The 23841-nt window shown below is 41.2% G+C and overlaps 1 protein-coding gene and 1 long non-coding RNA gene across 6 annotated transcripts in view; one reads left to right on the top strand and one right to left on the bottom strand.

Annotated features, from left to right (window-relative positions):
* The window catches only part of Slc16a9 (solute carrier family 16 member 9), a 55883-nt gene extending 46841 nt beyond the window's left edge, over positions 1-9042 (bottom strand). Inside the window, exon 1 of one of the 5 annotated variants that reach the window (XM_078041796.1) lies at positions 8740-9042. The gene's annotated coding sequence lies outside the window, so the exon portion shown is untranslated. The other 4 variants (XM_078041780.1, XM_078041800.1, XM_078041783.1 and 1 more) reach the window with 4 other exon arrangements.
* Positions 9043-9333: 291 nt separating this feature from the next.
* Positions 9334-22023, top strand: LOC144376001 (uncharacterized). Its single transcript, XR_013435988.1, has 3 exons — positions 9334-9513; positions 18638-18725; positions 18826-22023. It is a non-coding gene; the product is annotated as an uncharacterized LOC144376001 (long non-coding RNA).
* The last annotated feature ends 1818 nt before the right edge of the window (positions 22024-23841 follow it).

Genomic DNA, 23841 nt, shown 5'->3' with positions numbered 1-23841 from the left:
CGTAAAAATCTGTAAAAACAAATTCCAATTAGAACAAGTCAGTGCACACCAAGGTGACTGAGAGTTGCCTTTACATCTTTAGCATATGATTTTAATCCCACCTCCTCCATGAGTTTTGCTTGGGCATGTGTGGGTAAGAACAAGCACAGCGAGAACTTAAAAATCTGATGTAAGCTTACTGTAAGTCAAAAGCTGACAGGTGGTACCTGGGTGGGACTTTCTGTAAATTTAAGACTTCCAATAGTAGGACACATGCAGGGCATGGTGGCTCAGTGTGTAATCCCCAGTGACTCTGAAGGCTGAGCCAGCAGATCACAAGTTCAAGGCCAACCTGGGCAACTCAAAAGGCCCCGTCTCAAAATAAAATTTTAAAAACGGTCTTGGGATGTAACTCAGTGGCTAAGTGCCAGGTTGAATCCTTAGTAAAACACATACACCCACACACACCCCTAGGAAACAAAGAGGCCACAACATTTCTCTCTTCTCTTAAAGAGGGCCCACTCTCTCCCCTGCTCTTGAGAGTGCTTTCATGCTATGTTTTTACTACATTTCATGCCTTCTGACAATTTCTCCTGTAAAAACACAGGAGGCAAAAAGCACAACACAATCCCCAGACTACCAATGGTAATTCTTTTTGGTAAAATGAAGATGAAAATTAATCTTCAAAATTGACAAAAGCTACCTGTGACTTTAAAACCAACTGCTTTGTCTCTTAAGCATGTCAACTTTGCCATTACATCATTCATGCCCCAGTTTTCCTCTCTCTATCCAACTCAAAGAGACCCCTTTCTTCTTCCAAAGATGTTCAGGATCTTCCTTTCCAAACCAGTTCTCAGAAAACAGGTGTACAAACTCAAGGTGTATCAAACAGGAAATGAAGGACTCTATTCCAAGGTCCCTGCTCCACATGAGCATGTTTGTATTAACAATCAAGATCTATGCTGGAGCTGGGCATGGTGGCTCACACCTGTAACCCCAGTGCTTTGGGAGCCTGAGAAGGCAGGGGGATCACAAGTTTGAGGCCAGCCTTAGCAAATTAGCAAGACCCTGTCTAAAAACAAAGAAAAACAAAATGCTCCTAGGTTCAACTGCCCATACCACCTTTAAAAAGAAAAAAGAAAAGTCTGCACTAGCCTGTTGGAATTTCAAACATGGCTGCAAAACACTAGGCTCACTGCTTGGAATAAAGATTTAGTAAATGTTATATATTGTATTATAGTTGCATTGTGTGTGTGTGTGTGTGTGTGTGTGTGTGTGTGTGTGTGTGTGCATGCACCAGGAATTGAACCCAGGAATGCTTAATGATTGAGCCACATCCTCAGCTCTCTTTATTTTTTATTTTGAGTCAGGGTCTCACTAAGTTGCTAAGGGCCTCCCTAAGTTGCTGAGGCTGACTTTGAACTTGTGATCTTCCTGCCTCAGCCTCTCAAGCCACTGAACCTCTGGTTGAATCTTTTAAATGTTTTCTTAGAAAAAATTGAAAGAATACTCTATTTGCCTCCATTTCCTCAACTCAGTATCTTGTGGTTTCTAATGCATCCAAACAAGAAAAAGTCCTTGTTATGGTGTTGCCCTGCACCTTCTTAATGCAGTCTACTCAAGCCTAACACTATTTATTTACACCTCTTCTTTGCACAAAACCAAACAAGCCCCCCCAAATCAAAATTTCCCCAGTAGCTTTTGTTAACTCACTCTCACATATGACCCTCCCAAGCTCTAACTCCAGTAAGATCACAGGCAAACAAGCAAAGCAAGAAATCTGAGATCTCCAGCTCTGACCTCTCTTCAAAACTCCAGAGCCATATTTCCAGCCACCTTCTCACCATTGTCCATGTCGAGATCTCACCTGGATGTTCTCAGGCCCCTCACACTCAACATGTCCATTATCCCTCTTCCTGAATTCCATCTGGAAACCAACATCACCTAATTCCATCAGCCTAAGCACAAAGCCTCCTCTTCATGGCATCCCGGCTCCTCCCGTCCCAGAATCCCAGTCCTTCAGACAGTGGGCTCTGTACCATACTCTTCCTGTCCATCTCCTCCACAAATCCTCGGCCTGTCACAGCCACCTACTTACTGATGGGTCCTCTGCTTCCACTCTCTCCCTGATGCAGTTCATCTGCCCAGCTGCTACCAGACCCATGCTTCCAAACTGAAGTTCTTGGATCATCTTAATTGTGCTTCCAACTTTTCAAATCCTCCCATTGTTCATCATCATCCACTATTTTCCCATGAGCAGAGCAGAGGGTTTTGTTTTTGTTTTAATTCTTTTTTTAAATCTCATTTATTGTTTAAAAGCACACTAGGAAATCGTTAATGATCATTTTGACCTTCAGGAAGTGTATCGTTTCCTTCACTGAAACTGTGATGTTATTCAAAAATTATAAATAAAAATATTTATTTTATAAATCCATATTTTATCCACGTTACATTAGATATTTTTACCTTTAAACACCCAGCTCCCCTGGGGGCACTGGTGAATGTCTGCAATCCCCGCAACTCTGGAGGTTGACAAGATGAATGCAAATTTGAGGCCTGTCTCAGCAACTTAGCAAGACCTGTCTCAAAATAAAAACCCAGGGCTAATACATGCTAGGCAAAGTGAGGGCTCTACCACTGAGCTGCATCTCCAGCCATGACGAAGATTTGAGCACTATGAGCCAAGTGTACAAATACACTTGGTCCGAGTGGAAACCAGGATCAATTTCTTAGCAGTTTATTATTTCACTCTGAGGCAGGAAGGAAAATGTTTAGAGAACCAGTTCTGGGTCTCTGGGTCCTGGAATTAAACCATACTATTGCGCCTGAAAGGGATAATTAACATGAGTTAACTCCTGGAATCTCTAAATTCTATCACCAGTATGGCCATGGGAAAAGGATATCCTTTGACCTTGAAGGTTTTGTAGATTGTCACATGCTTGCCAAAGAGCTCCTCCAAAGATATTACCCTCTGGATACAGGGAGCAAGACCAACGTGTTTCAGCAAAAAGGAAAGATAGATTGGAGATAAAGCGGATTTGGTCTAGGGTCATAGAAGCTGAAGCCAGAAGGGACCCTGGACATCATTTAATCAAAGACTGGCAACACTAAGGCCAATTTCATCTCTAGGGGTGTCTCTGTGTGTGTGTAATGTGTGTCTGTGTGTTTTCATCTGCTCAGTGCTAATGCTTTTGTTTTTGTTTTTAGCAAATTTGAATAAATTGCCAATGTTTTAAAACTGAAAGATTTCAGTCAAGGGTGGTGGTGCTTTGCCTATAGTCCCAGCACTTGGGAGGCTGCGATAACAGGATTGTTTGAACCCAGAAGTTTGGAGCCAACCTTGGCCTCATCCCATATCCTCTCTCTTCCCAAAGAGTTTAAGAGTTTCTTTTGAATGCGTCACTGAAGTACAGGGTCATATAAGAGTTTTAGGGTTTATTAAGAGTGAAAAATGTCCCAGGATTAAATATGTCGAGGGAAAATAATCAGAATTATAGGAATGAAGATGCAAAGAAAAAAAATTAGAAGAATATTCCTATGGTACCAGGTCCAAATTCTAACTACTCTTAATAAAGATTATCATGTGTAATATACTTGTTATGTGACAGCACAATACTTCAAAGAACCAGCTCTGGAAGCAAATTGCTTAGTAAGACCCCCATCTCCAAAAACATGAAAAAAATAAAAGAAGATTTCTCATAAAAATCTGAATTTTAGAATTCACTCAAAAAATCAGTATATTAACACTGGCTATCATTTTTATATAACAATTAATTGGACCTGAGTAACCTTGGCCCTCAATGGATGAGGCTTATTCTCTCCAATTCTTCCTACTTCCTAAAATCTCCCTGACAAAGGGCCAAGACTGAATTGCATTTGGAGTTTGCATTTGTGCCTTCTCCCACCACCCTCATGCTTCCACCCTCAGGCTCCTTTGCTCATTTACAAAACGGTGTCTCACTTGGGTGAACCTCATGAACTTGCCACCATGGATCATGTTCGTTTGATTTACACAAGGAGACAGATTTAAAGATGTCACGTGGGGGCAGAAACCAGTGTCAACATCTCTTACCCATCCAGTGAACTGTCATCTATTTCTAAGTCCTGCTCTCAAGCTCAGATGAGAAGGCAGCAGGCTTTGTAAATCATTCAGAGTCTGAGAACAGCTGGAAAGGTCCAGAAATTTAACAGAGTTAAACCACAGGCAAAATGAGGGTCATCCACACAGATACAGATGGGCATCATCATCTACCTGCTTCCCACATTCTTGACATGCTCTCTGTGCTGACAGACCCTTGCTATAGCTTATCTGTCTTCCATACAACCCTCCCCAAAGCCTGGCCAAGGAGTGGTGTTCTGGTACAGAAATCCATGATGATGCTATGGACCCTGAAGTCCTCTTCTGTTTCATATAAATTTATACACGATCATGTGGAGTCCAGACTGTTATCTGAACACACTTTAGTATTCTATGTACAACTAGTACGTTTGCTGTACACCTTCAAAATAAAAAAAAAATTAAGACATAACACTGATGTGTATGGGATGCTGAAATAGAAAAGTATCTGGTACATTGGGGGAATAATGAGAGTACTGAAATCTTCCAGAGAATCTGTCTAGTTTGTACACATATTTGAAGCTATCACATTTGTGAATGTTTTTCTCATCCCATATCCTGTCTCTATTCGAAGAGTTCATTTCTTTTGAGTGGCTTATTAAAGTATAAGATCATATAATAATTTTTTTTCAGTATTGGGGATTGAACTCAGGGACACTCTATAACTGAGCTACATCGCCAGCCATTCACATTATTATTATTATTATTATTTTTACTTTTAGACACAGTCTTGCTAAGTTTCCAGGGCTGTCCTTGAACTTTTGATCCTCCTGACTCAGTCTCCCAAGTCAGATCATAAAATAGTTTTAAGGAGTGTTAAGATGTTGAAAAATGCTCCATTATTGAATGTGTAGAGGGAAATTGATCTGAATGATGGGAATGAGGATGCCAAGAAAGAAATGGAGGAATACTCCTGCAGGTACCAGGCCCAAGTTCTAACTGCTATTAATAAAGGTTACCATGTATGACACCCTTATTAGTGAGAGCACAACAGTTCAAAGCATCAGCTCTGGAAGCAGATGGCTTGGATTCAAATTCCTGTGCTACCATTCACTTAATTAAGTTGCCTTATCAAAATTCTCAGCCTAAAATAAAAATAATATCTCCCTAGGTAACATCACATAAGTGGCTCCCCTTACATAAGTATGTTTAATAAACACTATGACTATTAACGATTGAAACAGATAATAGAGATGTTTCCCTATCACAATTTGAATCAGCTAAGTTATTCTACCATAAGATTGCCAACTTGGGGGGAAGCACTGTTGGATATGAATAAAGTTTTGAAGGCTATTTGGAACACATTCCCTTTTTATAGTGATAGGAAGCAAACATCATTGAGATTTTAACCGTTTGTTCATTTTAGGGGGAAACTTACAAAACTGAATATAAAGTCAAAAGGAGGTAAAGGATGCTAAGATTGTTGGCATGACTATAATAATTTTTGTCACATTTTAACTTATTAGCATGACTTTTCTTGTTCTCCATACTTTACCCCTATTTTACCTCCCAATATTATCTAGCTCACATTCCAGTTTCCACCCACTTCAAATTGCTCCATTTCCTTGGATCACAACAGACTTCCATACCTCTGTGCCACTCTCATTCCAGTGGCCACTTTATAACAGGGAGCTCCCTTCTCAAGTCCCAGCTGAAATGCTGCACCCACCACAAATATTTCTCAGTTCTTAATGAATGAACTTCTCTTTTTCTTTGTCATCCAACAGCAGCCCATTGATGTTCTGTCCTATGACTCCATTCATACTATCTTGTATTGTTAATATTTAATAAACATGTTTATCTTTCCCATTAGCTTAAGTCATCAAAAGAAAGGATCATTCTTTCTCTTAAACTCAATATTAAGTTAGAGTTCAATTCCTTTATCCATAGAGAATTCATTGGTGTGTGTGGGTGGATGGGGGGAATTCCCAAATAAAATATCAGCTAGCTCAAAAACTATGTGTTTTTGCAATCCTTTTTTTTTTTTTTTTTTTGAGTGTGGGAGCACTAGAGATTGAATTCAGGGGCACTTGGCCACTGAACCACATCCCCAGTCCTATTTTGTATTTTATTTACAGACAGGGTATCACTGAGTTACTTAGTGCCTCACTTTTGCTGAGGCTGGCTTTGAACTCACAATCCACCTGCCTCAGGCTCCAGGGCTGCTGGGTTTACAGGCATGCACCACCATGCCCAGCTGCAATCCTTAATTAAAATTAAACCCTTAACAAGGGATGGTAGAAAGGGGAAGTATAGAAGTTCTTTGGATTAGATGAAGGGGACTGAAGAGAAGGAAGGGGAAATGGGAATACGAAAGACAGTAGAAAGAAGCAGATGTAACTTCTATGTTCATATGTGAGTACATGACCAGTGTAACTCCAAATCATGTACAACCAAAATGGGATCATAATTGGAATGGGTTGCACTCCATGTATGTATAACATGTCAAAATGTCAAAAACCCCACTGTCATGTATATCTAAAAATAAGAAAAAAGATTGAAGTCATGGGATTGAGGATGTGGCTCAGTGGTAGGGAACTTACCTAGCATGCCTAAGGCTCTAAGTTCTATCCCCAGTAATAGGGGTGGGGGTAGGAGGGGTGGTTCTAAGTCACTAGGTGATACATTCCTGGAAAGTTGTAGTTTCTCAAGCAAGACCTCGATTCATTTCATCTTCCCACAGGCCTTCTACACTCTCCTGCATTCTATGAATAAAGCTCAATGTAGAAAAGAAAAAAAAAACATATTTGAGGGTTCTAAATATTGGGGTGAGAAGGTAAAACTTGAAAATCTGACCACATCTAGTTGTTATCTCCTAACTCTACAATCTGTCCAGATAGATTCAGACACCAACCAATGCACACCACCATCACTACCAGTTTCCCAGAGTCCAATCCAAAACCAGTAAAGATTTCCTAATGTCCTGAACTACCTTACCATACCTTTTGCCCTTCCAGAAATTCATCCTATAGATCTGAAGGGCCCCTGTCATCCTAAGAACTTATTCACAAAATGAACAATCCAAGGATGCTCTCAAGCTGCTTAGTGGAACCAAAAATATGAGTTGGTGCAAGATTTCAGGTTAAAGAATTTTATTATCTAATTTCTACTTTCAAGAAACTGTAGGGAGAGAAAATCTTGGTTTTGGTAAACTAAATCTATTTTCTGCATTTACATACTACCTGAATGGGACTGTAATCATGTAATGTATAATCTGTCCTTCCATTTCATAATCTTCTCTAGCTTCTTCAGTGGTCTGTCTTTATCTACCTTAAGGATTTGTTTTTCTTTTTTTCTTTTTTCAGTACTGGAGGTTGAACCCAGGGTGTGTGTGGGAGCAGGGAACTACACTCCCACCCTTTTTATTTTTTATTCTGAAACAAGATCTTGATAAATTGCCCAAGATTGTAGCTCAGTGGTAGAGTGCTTACCCAGCAAGAGGAAGGCCAGGTTCAATGCTCAGTACTGCCAATATACATTTTCAAATTTTTTTTTTGTACCAGGGATTGAACTCAAGGGCATTTAACAACTGAGCCACATCCCCAGCCCTTTTTTGTGTTTTAATTAGAGACAGGACTCACTGAGTTGCTTAGTGCCTCACTAATTGCTGAGGCTGGCTTTGAACTTGCTATCCTCCTGCCTTCCCCAGCCGCTGAGATTTCAGGCTTGCACCTGGCTTCAATATACATTTTCTATGTATCTCCAAACTCTGGTAGCCCAGGAGATTTGTCCAATGAAAGTTATATCAAGTAGCTTACTGTATAAGTTATATAGTTAGTATGAATGCTGTCTATATTTCCTGGATGGTTTGTGCCAGGTAGATTTGGCATCCCTAGAAGGCAAAGCACTGATTTGTTTTTAAAAATAGTTATCATCTCTCTGGTAAGCCTCTGGGCGGTTCTGAAGCCAGGGTTTGTTACCTTGGTGGAACCACAGATAGGCATAAGCAGCAAGTTCCGCTGAGTGGTCAGGTAGCAGAGGTGCCAGTGCCTCTCCAGATCCTGGAGCAGGCAGGGCTCCTCGGCTGGCCCAAGGGTTTCCCCGGGTGGTGCTGAACCTGGCGAAGCCAGCGTAATCTGCCAGCCCTGAGCCCTGCGTGCTGCTTTCCTAGCAGCCCAAGCGCACCCGGTGCGCCCCAACACCGACTCTCTCGGGGACCTTCTTTGAACCCAATCCTGACCAGAGGCCTATTCTCTCTCAAGGAAATGGGGGCCCATCTGGATCCCACGCCTTTGCTCTGCCCCCAACTCCAGAAACTATCTCCGGAGTTCTAAGACATAACGCCGCTAGCCCCATCCCGGGGCACCGTCCTCCCTCTAGGACCCCCCTTTCTTTTTCTCTGCCTGTTCCACGCACAATGTAGCCCTCAGATTCCCTGGGAAATGTGCTCACCGCGGAGAAGCACTCCATCCAAGAGCCGGGTGTTAGCGATGGTCGTGAGAGCACCGCGCACACTCAGCTCCCAGCACATACCCCAAACAAGAAACCGGTTACAAGTTGACCGTCCGCGGGTGACAGCGTCGTGGCCATCTCCTTCTACTGCTCAGAGTGCATACGAGAAGTGACTTCTCGCCTCCAGGAGGCTAGGCAGCAGAAACGGCCTCACACCCTTGGGACCCTCCCCTCGAGCCCTAGCCCTTTACCTGAGTACCGGCCTCGGAGGGGGCTCCGGGGCGCAGCACCCGGCGCAGGCCGGGCAGATGGTGCGGTAGGGACCGCGGCTGCCACTCTCCCCTGCAGCTCCCGGCCGGGCGGCTATTTATCCCGAGACCCGGCCCCTGCAGCTGTATTGGGCAATCCGTCCCGCTACGCCTTGTCCCGGGGGCCGCCGCCCTCTGCCCCCGCTGAAACCTGCGGCGGCGGCGGCCACATGGAGCTGGGGAGCCTGCCCTCTCCTTTGGGCTCCACCTTTTTTCTTCTCTTCCTCCTCCCTGCGAAGTTTTCCCCCCAGTTTTTTCCCCTTGTTTCTCTTCTTTGCCGGGCACCCTGGCCAGTCTGAACCGGTTGTGACTGCGCTGGTGGCTGGGGGAAGGAGGAGGAGGAGAAGGAGGCAGAAAAGCGGGCGGTAGGGGCGCTGCGCCTGCTCTCGTGGCTCCAGGCTGGGCCGGCCAGGAGGAAGGAGGACACTGCCTGACCGCGGCCGGGCCCAGCACTGAACCACCTAGGCCGCAGGAGAGGTGGGCACCGCTGGCTAGGCGCCCTCTCCATGCGGACACGCGCGCGTTCCTTGGCACCACTGCGCCCAGTCGCCGCCCACTGTGTGCTGTAGTCCTGCAGGCCAAGAACCGTGTGCATTTGTGGGGATCCGGAGTCTGGCTATGAATGCAAGTCCCCCTTCATCTCTCTGGCTTCCAAGGCCACCTGGCGCCCTGCTGGCCAAAGCAGTATACCCAACTGGCAGTGATCCAGAGAAACCGGTACCAGAACTCCTGGGCAGTGGGAAGTAAAAATGCCAAGTGCTGTCTTTTGTGACAGCTCTGCTAGAAAGGATGGCGTCCTGCAGTGCACAGGAGAGGGAGGGAGGGAGGCAGCCAGAGAGAGGGAAGAGAGAAGGAGGAGAGAGAGAGAGAGAGAGAGAGAGAGAGAGAGAGAGAGAGAGAGAGAGAGAGAGAGAGAGAGAGAGAGAGAGATACTGCATATGAGGATGGTCAGTCTGCCCAGTAGTTGACTGAACTGCACTAACAATACCATCTTTGGCGGTTAACGGGAGCTAACATGGATGTGTGCTGTATTCCCAACAGAAAAATCACTGTAACAAACTGGACACAGTTCCTAGATACCCGTGGTTCACCAGGTGTGGGACCCCAACTCCAGTGATAGGCACTTTCTGTATTAGTGTGTGTGTGCGCGCGCGGGCGCGCGGGCGCGCGCTGTTTTTCTGGGAAGCAGCACTGCTTTTTTACTCAAAGTAAAAAGGGGACTAGAGCCATGCACCAATTCAGTGAGTATCCCCTTTACACAATGAAGGATTTGATTTCAGACCTGGACAAAGACTACATCTTGTAAAAAATTGATGTCAGAAAGCCAGATTAAGCTTTGTAACTCTCTTGAGCCTTATATGTTATAAGTTTCCTTACTTATAACATCAGAATGAGATTCCCAGACTCTTGCTTGCATCATGGAGTCTGTGTGAGATGAGAATTTAAAAAAAGAAAAGAAAGAAAGAAAAGAAAAGAAAAAAAGGCCTGTGAAATCTGGCTGCACCTGTCATGGTTTTTCTACAATACAGAAATGGTGAAGGTCATCCTTTCCCCCATGTCATTCCTTTCTATTCAATTTACTGACTTCCAGGTTATGGGAAAGGAAATGAGCAGGTTTTTGTTTTGTCCCCCTCCCCTAAAAGGAAGAAAGAGTAAGGAATATATTACTACAGTAAGAATTGGAGAGAGGTGGTCTCAAATAGTTTCTGGATGGAATACAAATGAAAAGGTGATGCTGTTGTTACCAATCTTTGTCCCCAGATTGGTTCCTTTTTCTCTCTTGGAGTTGCGGAAATAGAAATAAGACTGAGCTCAATTGGGCAGTTGAGGAAGGTTTATTCTTGACCAATAATAGGAGAAGCAGGGAGAAAGGCTCAAAGATCAGCCTCTCTTTTGGGGATTGGAAGGTTATAGATATAAAGGCAATGAGAGAGAAAGATGGGCTAATAAAGGAGGGAATATAATGCCTTTTCTGAAAATGGGTGCAGATTTTCTGCAAATTTACATGCTATCTCTTTCCCTTCCTTTCTTGATTCTTTCTGGTCATTTTCAGGACGATTAAGAACCTCATATGGAATGAAGGGGTGTGTCATTTAGCATGCAGAAGGATTTATAATGAAGTTTGCATTTGTCTGATGATTCCTCTAGCAGCCATCTTCAATCCCACTGGTTTCGGTTAGCCCACTAGAAGAGAAACTTCTGGCTCTTAGTAATACTGTCCTCAAAAATAAGCAAGAGTAGGATGGGATAGAAGTTCAATGGTGTCTCACTATTGTACTCCTAGTGAATCAAGAGGTTGATGCAGAAGGATTGCAAGTTCAAGGACAGCCTAGGCAATTTAGCCATCTCAAAATAAATATTTTTAAAAGGATGGGACTGAGTGCAGTGTCATAGTCTTCAGCACCTTGGGAGGCTGAAGCAATTGGATTGCAAGTTCAAGATGAGCCTCAGCAACTTTGTGATTTTTCAGCAGCTTAGCAGATCCCTGTTTCAAAATAAAAATAAAAAAGGCTGGGGGCGTGGCTCAGTGTAGAAGTGTTCCCTGGTTCAATTCCCAGTACAAATATATATATGTACAAAGGGGGATGGGGATGTAGCTCAAAGGTAGAGTGTTTGTCTAGCAAGGGAGTAGCCCCTGGGAGGAAAAAGAAGTTCATCTGGGCTACCTAGACAGTGCAGAATAGGGTGGGGTAACACTGTCAACACCATCAAAAACTTATTTCTGAAGAGGAGGTGGACCTAATAGGGGCTGCTTATCACATTCTATTTTTGACCTAGCTTGTAGTTACTCAGGTGGGTTAAATTTGAGATAATGTGTTAACATGTACACTGGTAATTGATGAACTTTTTGTATATGCTTTAATAAAAGATAGTGTAGAAAGTTGCTTCTTTGATCTAAATAGATTCTAACATCAGAGCCCATGTCTTCTTGATCATGGTCAAACCACTCAATGTATGTGAAATTCTATGATAGGAACACAAAACCCTACTTGAAAAATATTTCTTCACACCAAATAGCTTCTGAAATCTATGTACTTATGCGACTGAAAGCTCAATCCTCATCCTCAACACCAATCCAATAACAAAGACAAGGTATTGAGAAAAATGAAAAGAAGGTTTATTTCTTTGCTAACAAAGAAGAAACACAGGGGACTCCTGTCCCAAAGATGTGATTCTGCCTATCCACAGATACAGGGGGGCTTTTATAGAGGTGATTCAGAGGAAATGAGAATAGGGAGGAGAGATCAGGTAGGAGAAGATCAGAGAGGAGAAGTTTAGGGAAGAAGATTGGGGGAAAAGGAAAACAAATGTATAAGTTTCAGAGCCACAAGGGATATAGTCTAAGCATCAAGTGAACCCTTGTTACACTTACCCACACCAAATTTTTTTCCAGATCTCTTTTAGATGCAGTAAATAGCCATCACTCTCATTTCTACCCAGAACTGAAAATGAGTTTGTCCTCACACACAGGCAAGTTCACAGCTTAGAGTAAGGCTAGACTCTAGGGGTTGAAAACTCAAATGGCTTCAGGGCCAGGCTTGTTTCATGAATGCGTAGACAGAAGGCAGCCTGGGGAACTTAGCATAGGACCTGACAGTGGCGTGATGGCTGCTTGGCACAGGGGATACTTGCCAGGCTGAAGAGTAAAAACTGTGTCCTGTAACAGGTCATCGTTCCGTCACAATGCAGCAAATCACTGAGACATTCAAGAGAATTCAGAGGTCTAGTCCAATCCCCACACTGTCTCTACAGATGGAATTTGACCCGGGGAAGCTTGAGAAGTGCCTCTATCACTGGGGAGAGGAAGGGCAGTTAGGTTGGCAGAGAAAAAAACTAAATCACCTCTCTACGGGTCAGTATTTATACACGCACACTCATGCACGAATATGTAACAATGAGCATAAAGCCATTTTATGTACTAAAAGAGAAAATAAAGGGGGAAAATCCCATGATATTTTACTTGAAATATTTACTTAAAATATTTTTTGGTGAGCAAAAAAATTTTTTAAAACACCTCCTTATGCTCCCAAAGATCCATTCCCAGCAGCATGAAAAAGGCAAGGTCTGCTGGCAAGGTGAGGGTCACGTAAGTTGAATATTGCTAGTTTTCTTGCTCTGAGGAGCATCTGTCCAGTTCCTCTCACCAGGTCCCAAAGTTCATGTAGCTTTTGCATTGCTGTGACCAAAATGCTTGACAAGGACAATTTAGAGGAGAGAGAGTTTATTTTGGCTCACCGCTCCAGAGTTCAGTCCATGGTTGGCCAACTCCATAACTCTGGGCCTAAGATGAGGTAGCACATCATGGCAGAAGGGGGATGGCAGAAAAAGGTAGCTCAGAACACGGCGGTCAGGAAGCAGAGAGAAAGAGCTCTGCTCACCAGCGTATAAACCCCAGTGAACTATTTCCTCCAGTCATAACCTACCTGCCTACAATCATCACCCAGTTAATCCCTCTCTGTGGATCAATCCACTGAGGTTACAGCTCTCATCATCTAATCATTTCACCTCTGAACCTTTCAAAAGCTTTTGGGGGACACTCAGATCCAAACCATAAGCATGTACTTTCAACCAGATGGAGTGAGAGGAAATGGTAGGTCATTAAATAAGCTGGACCTAAAGGAGCCTGCCTTGGCAAGAAAAGAAGGCTGAGACAAAGCTTTTGAAGGAATCGGTACAGAGCTGATGCCCTAAAAGCAGGAGTTAATGCTTTCCTTGGCATTATTCTTATTATAGAGCATTTGTTAAGAACTTTGTTTGCCAAGTGTAGTAGTGCATGTCCATTATCCCAGTTACTCTGGTCACTGAGGCAGGAGGATTATAAATTCAAGGCCAACCTGGACAATTTAGACCCTGTCTCAAAATAAAAATTAAAAAAAAAAAAATAAGGGCTGGGGAGTAGCTCAGTGGTAGAGTGCCTGTGGATTCAATCCCCAGTACTGGGCGGGGCTAGAGGCGGGGAGAACTTTGTAATTTGTGAAATATTCTAAGGTTTCCCTTTCCTGAACTATTTGCTAGGTCAGTACTTTAGAGAAAGAAATTAATCCCAAATTGCTCCTTGGTCCTCACCCCAGTGTGGAAGGAGAAGCAGAGAGAGCAGAGAAAGGTATCAGTAGGGCAGGGTCCCACAGTTGCCCAGGTGACCAAGATTTCCTCCCTAAGTTATTTTATTCTTTTGACACGTTGTTCTTCCCCTATTTATGAGTAACAGCATATCCACAAAAACATTGTACTTAAAAATTGAAATTAAAAATAACTACAGAAGATAAACTTTAGGTTTTATAGAAACTGTAAAAACTATAGAAACTTTAGCCAGACAGCTATAAGTCATTCAATAATAAATTCCATTTTATACTCTCACACTCTAGTAAGATAAAAGACCACAAGTAATAAAAGTAGGTCAGTCATTTTATTTTATATTTACAGAGTTTTATTTAAAAGGATAATTTTTCAGAATGTTAAAAGTAACCTTGAAGGGCTGGGGTTGTGGCTCAATGTTAGAGCGCTCGCCTAGCAGGTGTGAGGCACTGGGTTCAATCCTCAGCACCACATAAAAATAAATAAAAGAAAGGTATTGAGTTCCATCTACAACTAAAAAAATATTTTAAAAATTAACCTTGAAGCTTCACTGTGTGTGTGTGTGTGTGTGTGTGTGTGTGTGTGTGTGTGTGTGTTAAATGGGGACTGAAAACCCAGGGGCGATCTACTGCTGAATTATATCCCCAGCCCTTCATATTTTATCTAATGACAGGATCTCCCCAAATTGTTGAGGCCAGTCTCAAACTTAAAATCCTCCTGCCTCAGCCTCCCAGATCACTGGGATTAGAGACATGTGCCACCTTGCCCAGTACTACTTTTTTTTTTTTTTTTGGTAATTCTAGGGAGAGTCATTTAATTTTTCTAACTTTTACTTTTCATCATACTGTACTAGTTCAAATGACTTTTAATCTTAGGGGAAGGGGGAAGAGAAATAAATGCCATTCTTCAATGTCTGCTATCTCATTTACCCCTTAAAGTGATCTCCTGTGATTAAGGATTGCTATCTCTGTTTTACAGATGAGGGATCTGAAACTGGGAGAGGTTAAATTACTTGCTGAATCACTCAATGGGTAAATAAAGGAGTGGGCCCATGCTCTTTCCATTTTGCCTTGGAAAAATTATTCAAGAGACTAGGGCAGTGGCACAGGCCTATAATTCTAGCCCCTCAGGAGGCTGAGCAGGAGAATCAGCTTGGGCAATATAGCAAGACCCTGTCTCTGAACAAAAAGGCTGGGGATATAGCTTAATGGTAGAGCCTAGCATGCAGGGCTCTGGCTTCAATACCTAGAAACAACACATGCATACACACATGCACGCGCGCGAACACACACACACAGATTCAAGACAGGTAAGAGCTAACATTAACTCATCTGAGGTTTCACAAGGAACCGAAGATGTAAATACTATTATTATCATCTGTGTTTTGCTGGTAATGAAAATGAACTAGAGAGAAGTTGAATCACTTGCTCCAAGTCAGACAATGAAAGGTGAGACTGGGATTTGAATCCAGGCAGCCTGGCTTCAGAGAATCATGCTCTGAACCTTCACACTATATTCTCTTGAAAGTTAAAATCAGAAACATCATTACATAGAATAGGCATGATGTCCCCTTGTGTTTATGTGTATATATGTGAGTACATGTATACAGAAATACATGTTTTCCATATCACCTCTTTCTGACTTGCATTGAATGGTTTTAAAGCCTTGACCAAAACAACACACACCCTGGTGTATACGTTGTCTCCAGGGCACACATTCTCTCTCCATGTGCTCAATGTATGCACTCAAGGTGCTCACATTTACTCACCATGTCGATGGTGCTTGCTTTCTATTTGCAGGCAAAACTATATCCTCCTGAGAGCAGGTGAGGTCTAGCCTGTTCTTCATACTTCCTTATAACAAAAGAGCTTGAACAGAGTAGAAATTTGCTCAGAGATCATTTGTTGAATGAATGAATGACCATATGAGAAAAACGTATGGGTGCATGTCCATACTCTCAGTAACTGTTTTGCTGCAACAGGTCTTAGGAATTCCTTAGTTGCTTTACTCTGCCAAGCTCTGTTTATTCTAATTACAAGCATTCTCTTATTTAGTCCCATACTTTTTACTCATCTTATGGAAGGGAAACCAAGGTTTTTTGAGGTGAAGTGAGTTGCCCAGAGCCAGAGGGCACCAAAGTGGCAGAGACAAAAGGTGAACCCAGGCAGTTTGAGTCCAGAGTCCACACTTGAGGCATACGGCCTCTGCTATGCTTGTTCACAGATGTACCCCAGGATTCAATGGAGTGCTGTTCATATATTAGGTTCTCATACTGAACTGAAGGAGAGGAGGAGAAAATTCCTTCTTGTAACAAGGAAAGTTCAAGGACATTTCTCACATTATTTTAATTATTTGGGGTACTGGGAATTGAACTCAGGGGTGCATAACCACTGAGCCACATCTCAAACCCTTCTTTATTTTTTATTTTGAGACAGGGTTTCGATAATTTGCTTAGGGCCTTGCTAAGTTGCTGAGGCTGGCTTTGAACTTGCGATCCTCCTACCTCAGCCTCTGAAGCTGCTGGGATTATAGGCATGGGCCATGGTACCTGACTCACATTTTTAATTTATGCATGGAATCATGCATTGCATATTCAGCTTACATGATCCGTGGTGTAATCATGTTAGATTAGGAGAGAAGGGTTTACTCTCAGTGGCAAGCTATTGAGCTCAAATGTACAAATGGATCCAGTTTCTTTTTGTGAAAACACAGTCGGAGTAGGTGACAGTTATTTAAAAATAAGCATAAGACCAGTGAATTGAATATTTTTTATGAAACAGTGCTAGTTTTTAAAAATATGCCTCCACCTCAGTATCTGCTTTAGATGTATTGCATAAAGATAATTTAGACAATTCCAAACAATTCTTCAGTTCAAAATGTTAAGTTTTAGCTTTCTTCTCTTCTTCAATACATAACGTAAGGAAAAGAGCATGACTTCTACTTTATGTACAAGATCCACACCAGCCCAAATTTATAGTTAGTTCAAAGTCTTCACTCCATGGTTTCAGCAAGAAAACATTATTTCTTTGGAAAATGTGGTCAATTCAACATTTGTCTATTCAACATGCTATAATTTTGATTTCCTGAGTGTGATTTGGAAGATGGTAGCTAACTCATAAAGCTAAAAATTAAAAAGAAAAAAATATACCCCTAAGGGAAGAAATGTAAGTCCATACAGTTTCCATAACAGTTTCATAACAATTTGAACATAGACTGAAATTAATACAAATAGAAATAATCTTAGCTGGGTGCAGAGGCACACCCCTGTAATCCCAGCAACTCTGGAGGCTGAGAAAGAAGGACAGAAAGTTTTAGACCAGTCTCAGTAATTTCGTGAGAACCAGTATCAAAATAAACAATTTAAAAGGATTGGAGATGTAGTTCAGTGGAGTAAGGGTACACATAGAGTGCCCCTGAGTTAAATCCCCAGGACTACTCCTCCTCCTCCTCCTCCTCCTCCTCCTCATCATCATCATCATCACCATCATCATCATCATCATCATCATCTAAAATTATGAATGAATTAACTTCTATCTGCCTCTACCTCAGGGAGATTAATATAGAAAGATTTGCTTTATCTCTGTCCCTATAAACCACATCATAGAGTTACTTAAATGTTTCCATCACAGTACTTGGGAGTTATTAAAAAATATAGGGGAAAAGGCCAACTATAGACATGATATGTACTTGAGGTCCCCTGTTTTATTTTAATAATATCTATTTGCTTTAACATTTAATTATTTAAATGCTTAATATTAACATTTACTATTAATAATTTAATATATAATGATAATAATTTACATTTTTAAGCAATTGCTAGGCACAGTATCAAGGTCCAGACAGGAAATAGAGTTTATCCCAGACAGTTAAATAAGGGAAACCTACCATCTGTGGAGATGCGGGCAGGTTAAAGAAATAAACAAGAGCCATCCACAGACTAGGTACAGTAGGAAGCTGCAGCTGCCTCTGGGGCTTATGTGACAAAGGGAAAACCTAGTGTACCTAGCACCTAGGAAAAGAGCATCGACAAAGGAGGGACCACCTGAAGAAAGCTGGAATTGGGAAAAGATAAGAGGTTTAGCTGGGTGTCGTGGCACCGCCTATAATCCCAATGGCTAGGGAGGCTGAGGCAGGAGGATTCTGAGTTCAAAGCCAGCCTCAGCAAAAGCAAAGTGCTGAGCAACTCTTTGAGACCCTGTCTCTAATAAAATACAAAAATAGGGTTGTGGCTCAGTGGCCTGGTGCCCCTGAGTTCAATCCCCAGTACAAAAAAAAAAAAAAAAAAGAGCTTTATGGTCAGAGACAAAGAACAAACATTGGTTTGGAGAGAATACTCTCACCTCTCGCTCTGCTCTCAGTTTTCTTGATGGTGCCCACCATTGGCCAAAGCCAAGAAGAAGCCAAGCAGAGAGGGAGTCCAGGGATTGCTGCCCACAAAGGGTCCAGAAGAGAGCAGATATTGGATTGGGGTGGCAGGCAGTTAAAGGAGAATGAACTGAACCACCTAACACTGAGCTCAGCACTTCACCTGTACTGTATCCCTGTGTTTTCATAACAGCAGCCTTAGGAGGTAGACACTATTGCCCCATTTTACAGGTGAAAAAACAGATGTGTGGAATTTTAACCCAGGCTGTCCTTCTGACTGGATTCTGGGCTGTTTACCACCACACAAATTAAATCAAGTTCTAATAAAAATAACATTTTATTGCTTTTGTTTGTTATTTATTGTTTTGCTTTTTGTTTGTTTGTTTCTATTTATTTCAAGATTCAAGGGACCAAAAGAAAGAGTATGACTGACATGGCTGGGGTCTTGTAATCATCTCTGAGGTGAGGGAAGACAGGATGTTCAAGAGGTAATTATCCAAAAGCAAATCAGGATGCTGATTAACCAAACATAATAAATGTCCTCTATGATGGTTTAGATCATGAACATTTTTATCTCCATTATTAAAGCTAACTAGGAGGCAAAACAGAACTGTGGATACATGCTGAACAGAGGAATGATATGGTCGAATTTGTATTTCAAAAATCATTACTCCTCGAAGCCATGGTGGAGAATGGATTGAGAGAGAGACTCTTCAGAAGGCTGATTTCATAGCTGAGGTAAAAAAAAATCATAAACATTTAAATTCGGCATCATCATGAACATTTAAATTCAATAAAATCATAGACAGGTAAGAGAACTAACTGCAGCTGATGAATATAGGGATTAGCAAAGAGAAAGGCCCAGGGTGACATGGAGGTTTCCTGTGAGTTCACAATGAATTTCTGGAAATTAAGGAAGTGTGCCTCACAACAGCAGAATCCTCTAGAACAGTTCTGATTCCAAATATTATGTCTTGTTGTTCCGATAATATCGTAAAAATTCTGAGAAACTCCAGCATTGTTAAATCTAAAATAACTCCAAACTTTCTTTTGCACCTGAAAATGGTACAAAAGTCAGTCTCAGTTTCCTGATTTGTGGTTTGGAATAAGTGATCATAGATCACAGAATAGATGCAACACAAACAAAAAGAAGGAAACCCATTAGATGCCAGTAGAGTGAGTGGTGGTGGCTGGCAAAGCCAATGCTTCAGTTTCATTTAGAAATAGCCTGATTTAGTCAAGAAGAATCAAGAGTGGATGACTAGGATTAAAAAGCTTCAGGAAGAAAGAGCAATATCTTTTGGCAGTAATAAGCAAATACCTATCAGATGCAGGTGTACAGCCAAGTCAGATAGAAGTTAGCCAACAGCCCTTTTACCTTCCACCAAATCCTTCACCATGTACTCAGAGAAAACATCATGTTTCTACATCCACAGCATAGTATGACCCACAATATCAATGCTGGGATCAAGCATACAGACTCTGGTGCTCACCAGGCTAAGGCTGAATTAACCAATCATACATACAATGATAATGAGAGGCATTTCCTTCCATTGAACATGGTCCTCCAGACATGCTTGGAAACAGAAAGAGGCTGTTTCTGAATATTTTAATTCCTAGGATATTTTGTGTGTTGATTATTTCCCTTAGTCACAGTCATGCAAGTGTTTTTGTTTTGCTGTGTGTGTATGTCTGTGTGTGTAACTGAAAATTGAACCCGGGGAATCCACATGCTAGGCAAGCACTCCGCCACAAAACTATATCCCAACCCCTTTTATTCTGAAAAAAAGGTGTCTCACTAAGTTGCTGAGGTGTGTCCTCAAACTTGCAATACTCCTTTTTAAGCCTCCTAAGTAACTGAGATAACAACAGATTTTGCTGTTGTTTTGTTTTCTCAGTCCTGGGAATTATTGGACTCAAGGCTTTGTGCATGCTAGGCAAGCACTTAGCCATTGAGCTACAACTCCAGCGCTATGAGTAGCTTTCTTTTGAGACTGCTAAATTTGAGTCAGAAACTTAGAACTGAAAGGGAGCCTGAATATTAGCAAATAAAACTTCTTACTCAGTGTAGAATTTAATCTGCTAATATTTTGATGAAGAAACAGAAATCTCAAGAAGTTGAATGAAGAGGCAGAGGGCATCAAGGACAAGAACTCAATCCCTGAAGCCAAGGCTACCAATTTGCATTGTAACTTTGATGAGGTTTCCAATCTTCTCTTTGTCTATTTCTTCATTTGTAAAATGGGGAGAATAATACCTAACTTGCATGGTAGTTGCAAAGATGTGTTAATTAAGCCAGAAAAAAAACATGCTTATTGTAGGCTAATACACAGTACATGCAATATGAGTACTTGCTTTCCTGAGTGTACCAAAGAACTAAGGTTCTGACCCACCTCTCCTGTTTATAGCTAAAAGAGAACAGTACTACCCATTGATAAATTTACTGTGCCTAGGATTAATGCCATATATGCTGTTCATTAAGGTGTTATCATAAAAACCAGTTATTGAAATTTACTGAGGAAGTTTCTGTAGTGACAGGCAGGTATGGTGGCCAGTTTAGAGATGAACAAAATCCAAAAATTAACTTTTTAATCAAGTTGACTTTTGTTATTCCTCGGGCATCAACCTCATTCCACATCACACCAATTTTTCTACAACACTTTAGATCTCCTGTCTGCTGTGGTCTTAATGAACTCCAGGATTGTATTCTGACTTAGATATAATTCTTGGAAGGCTACTAGTTCAACTTTTCTTTGGCTGGTCAAGATTGTTTTTCACTAGATTCTTTAGCCAACGGTGTTACAATTTATCATCAAATAAATCAAGAAATGAACATTGCTATGGGTTGGGAAAAGAAATACCTAATGGAATTCCTGTGGTGCTGAGAATTATGATCTGTATTAAATTTGACTTACTAGGTGCGGCTCCAATGGTGTATTTTAAAAGAAGTCTGTAGCTAATGAATGCCAAAAGCCACAAACTCAATATGCCAAGGGTCAGCTTATAGAAAATGAGCCATAGGAATTGTTTACAGTTCACAGTGTTCCTCTAACCACACAACTAACAAAGTGAACTTCTTAAAGTAGAGAAGAGCACGTAAAGTACTCAGCATCTCACACATGCCAGATGAAGACTAAGTACTCAATGATTATAAGGAAAATGCATCTAATCATCATCAGTGAAAATCATCTCCTGTCAATTTTGATCATCACCTGACCTAAGGTACTAAGAGAAAATGTGAGGAATTTCTTAGATAATTGAATTCTTAACTTAAAACTGATAATATGGAACCAAAATAAAAAACTATGATTGCTAGAGAGCCTAAAATTGAGGTTTCAAGAAAATAGGTGAATGTTTTAAAAATTCAAACCAAATGAAGATGAGGCAAATGCTTTAATATTTAGCTTTATCTTATAATCTATTTAACATTTGAACCCTAATAATTATCAGAGTGTCTAAAAGCTTCTTTTCCCCATAGAAATCAGTAGACAACATTTCAAAAGCTGCAGAATATGGACAGCCACTTTAAAAACAGTCCAGAAGTTCCCTAAAAGATTGAATGTAGTGTCATCATATGATGCAGTAACTCTATTCCTAAGTATAGAATCATGATAAATAAACATGTCGCCACAAAGAGTTGCGTATGAATGTCCATAGCAGCATTATTCATAATAGCAAAAAATAGGACAACCCAGATGTCCACTACTGTTGAATGAACAAAGAAAATATGGTATGTCCATACAATGAATATTTTCTAACATAAAGGTTCTGATACATACTACAAAATAGATAGATTTTAAAATATTATGCTAAGTGAAAGAAGCCAGACCAAAAAAAAAAAAGGCTTCTTATTTTATAACTCTGTTGAAATTGCCAGAATTAGACACTTCTGTAGACAGAACATAGATTATTGGTTGTTTAGGGTTGGAGAGCAGGACAGGCTGAAGGAATAGGGAGTAACTCCTATTTGATATTAGTGTGTACAGAGTTCCTGTTTAGGACAATGAAAGTGTTTCCCAATTAATTATGGTGATGGCTTTACAACTCTACCAAAAATCATTAAATTGTACATTTTAAATTGTATGTAGATGTAGGCCAATTGAAATTGAATGATATATTAATTATTCTCAATAAAGCTATTATTTTAAAAAATATAACATATACAATTTTAACTTTGCTGTGTTTTTTTTTTAAAGCTATCCTAAAATTTCTTTTTTAAATTCATCTATCGGAACAATTGAGCCACCTAGTCTTTTGCCAAGTTAGGGGCCAAACATGATCAACCTAGAGTAACCATGGAAAAACTGCAACGCTTAGAGAACGAGTTCACTGTTCAGTGTGAGTTGTGATGTGCCAGCACAAAGGGAAGACAAGACCACAGAGAGAGCCTCATGTTTTCTCCAACTTCTGCCATGGAAAAGTATCCTAACTCGGTGTTAGGACAAATGTCAAAGAACGTACCCAGAAACTGATTTTTATCGATCCTGAAAAATCTAACTTCACATTTGCTCTCATTTGCTCCTAGAGCCCTCTACCAAAAAAATATTTCTACTATATAAACCTTCCCTTTCTTCCTTTATTTTTTCATAGTACACAAAATTCTCATGTGTTTATCAATTTATTTTCCTGTCTCCTTCACCAGAAAGCAAGTTCCCCTCAGCCAGAGACCCTTCTTCTCTTGTTCTCCAATACAGACCTGAACCTACAACACTTCTGGACAGGCAAGTAGGTACTTGACAAATATTCTTTGAGTAAAGGATCTCCATGGTCCAAGTCATAACCAACTTCCATAAACAACAGCTGAAAGGTCAATCTCTGTGCCTTGACATCACACCTTTTCCAGGAGTCCAAGGGCACTGACACACTGCAGATCAGTTTATAGCCACCTCCTGGCTGAAAGGGCAGTGGCTCATACTGGAAACACAGTTGGCCACTAAGGACTTCCCGTGCTTTCAGACTAATCTCCCCTCACCCTGGTTCCAGGTCAAATGGCGGGGCATGTTCAGGAGCCTCTCCTGTGGGTTTATAAATAAGTCTGCCCTCATGGCTGGTTTTAGACTGGCCCACATGGCACCTTGCCCTCAGTTTGCTCAGTTAATAGGACTGGTCCCAGAAAGATCAGCAGAGAACAACCCAAGACAACTGGGGTGTAAGAAGCTACACAAACAACATGCGTTTAAGAGCGTCTCTCAAACGGTGCCCTCAGTCTTCACAGATGCACTTTATGCCAAGATTGCCCCGATGTTAGGAAACATCCATTCTCACTAGAATGGTTATGCAGCTTGTTTTTCTTATGGCTATAATTTCATTCAAGTGGACACTTAAACCATTAGACTATTTACAATCCTTTTCACTAAGTGCTTCACCAAGTGTTGAGTACTGATCACAATAAGTTGACTTTATTAGTAAGCCCAAGAAATTGACACTATTACCAGGGATGTCCCTTGTGAGTTCTTTGAAACAAGTTGCTCCACTATTGGGGAATTTTTTGGTTATCTGAATCAAGCATTCACATTAAAATGATTTTATGGATACAGATTTTTGTCATTTTTACAGTATTGGGGATTGAATCCAGGGCCTCATACATGCTAAGTAAGTACTCTT

Source organism: Ictidomys tridecemlineatus, chromosome 1 (genome assembly GCF_052094955.1).
Source record: "Ictidomys tridecemlineatus isolate mIctTri1 chromosome 1, mIctTri1.hap1, whole genome shotgun sequence".
Lineage (NCBI taxonomy): Eukaryota > Metazoa > Chordata > Mammalia > Rodentia > Sciuridae > Ictidomys > Ictidomys tridecemlineatus.
The sequence above is the reverse complement of the archived record's forward strand: the minus strand, read 5'-3'. Positions and strand labels throughout refer to the sequence as shown.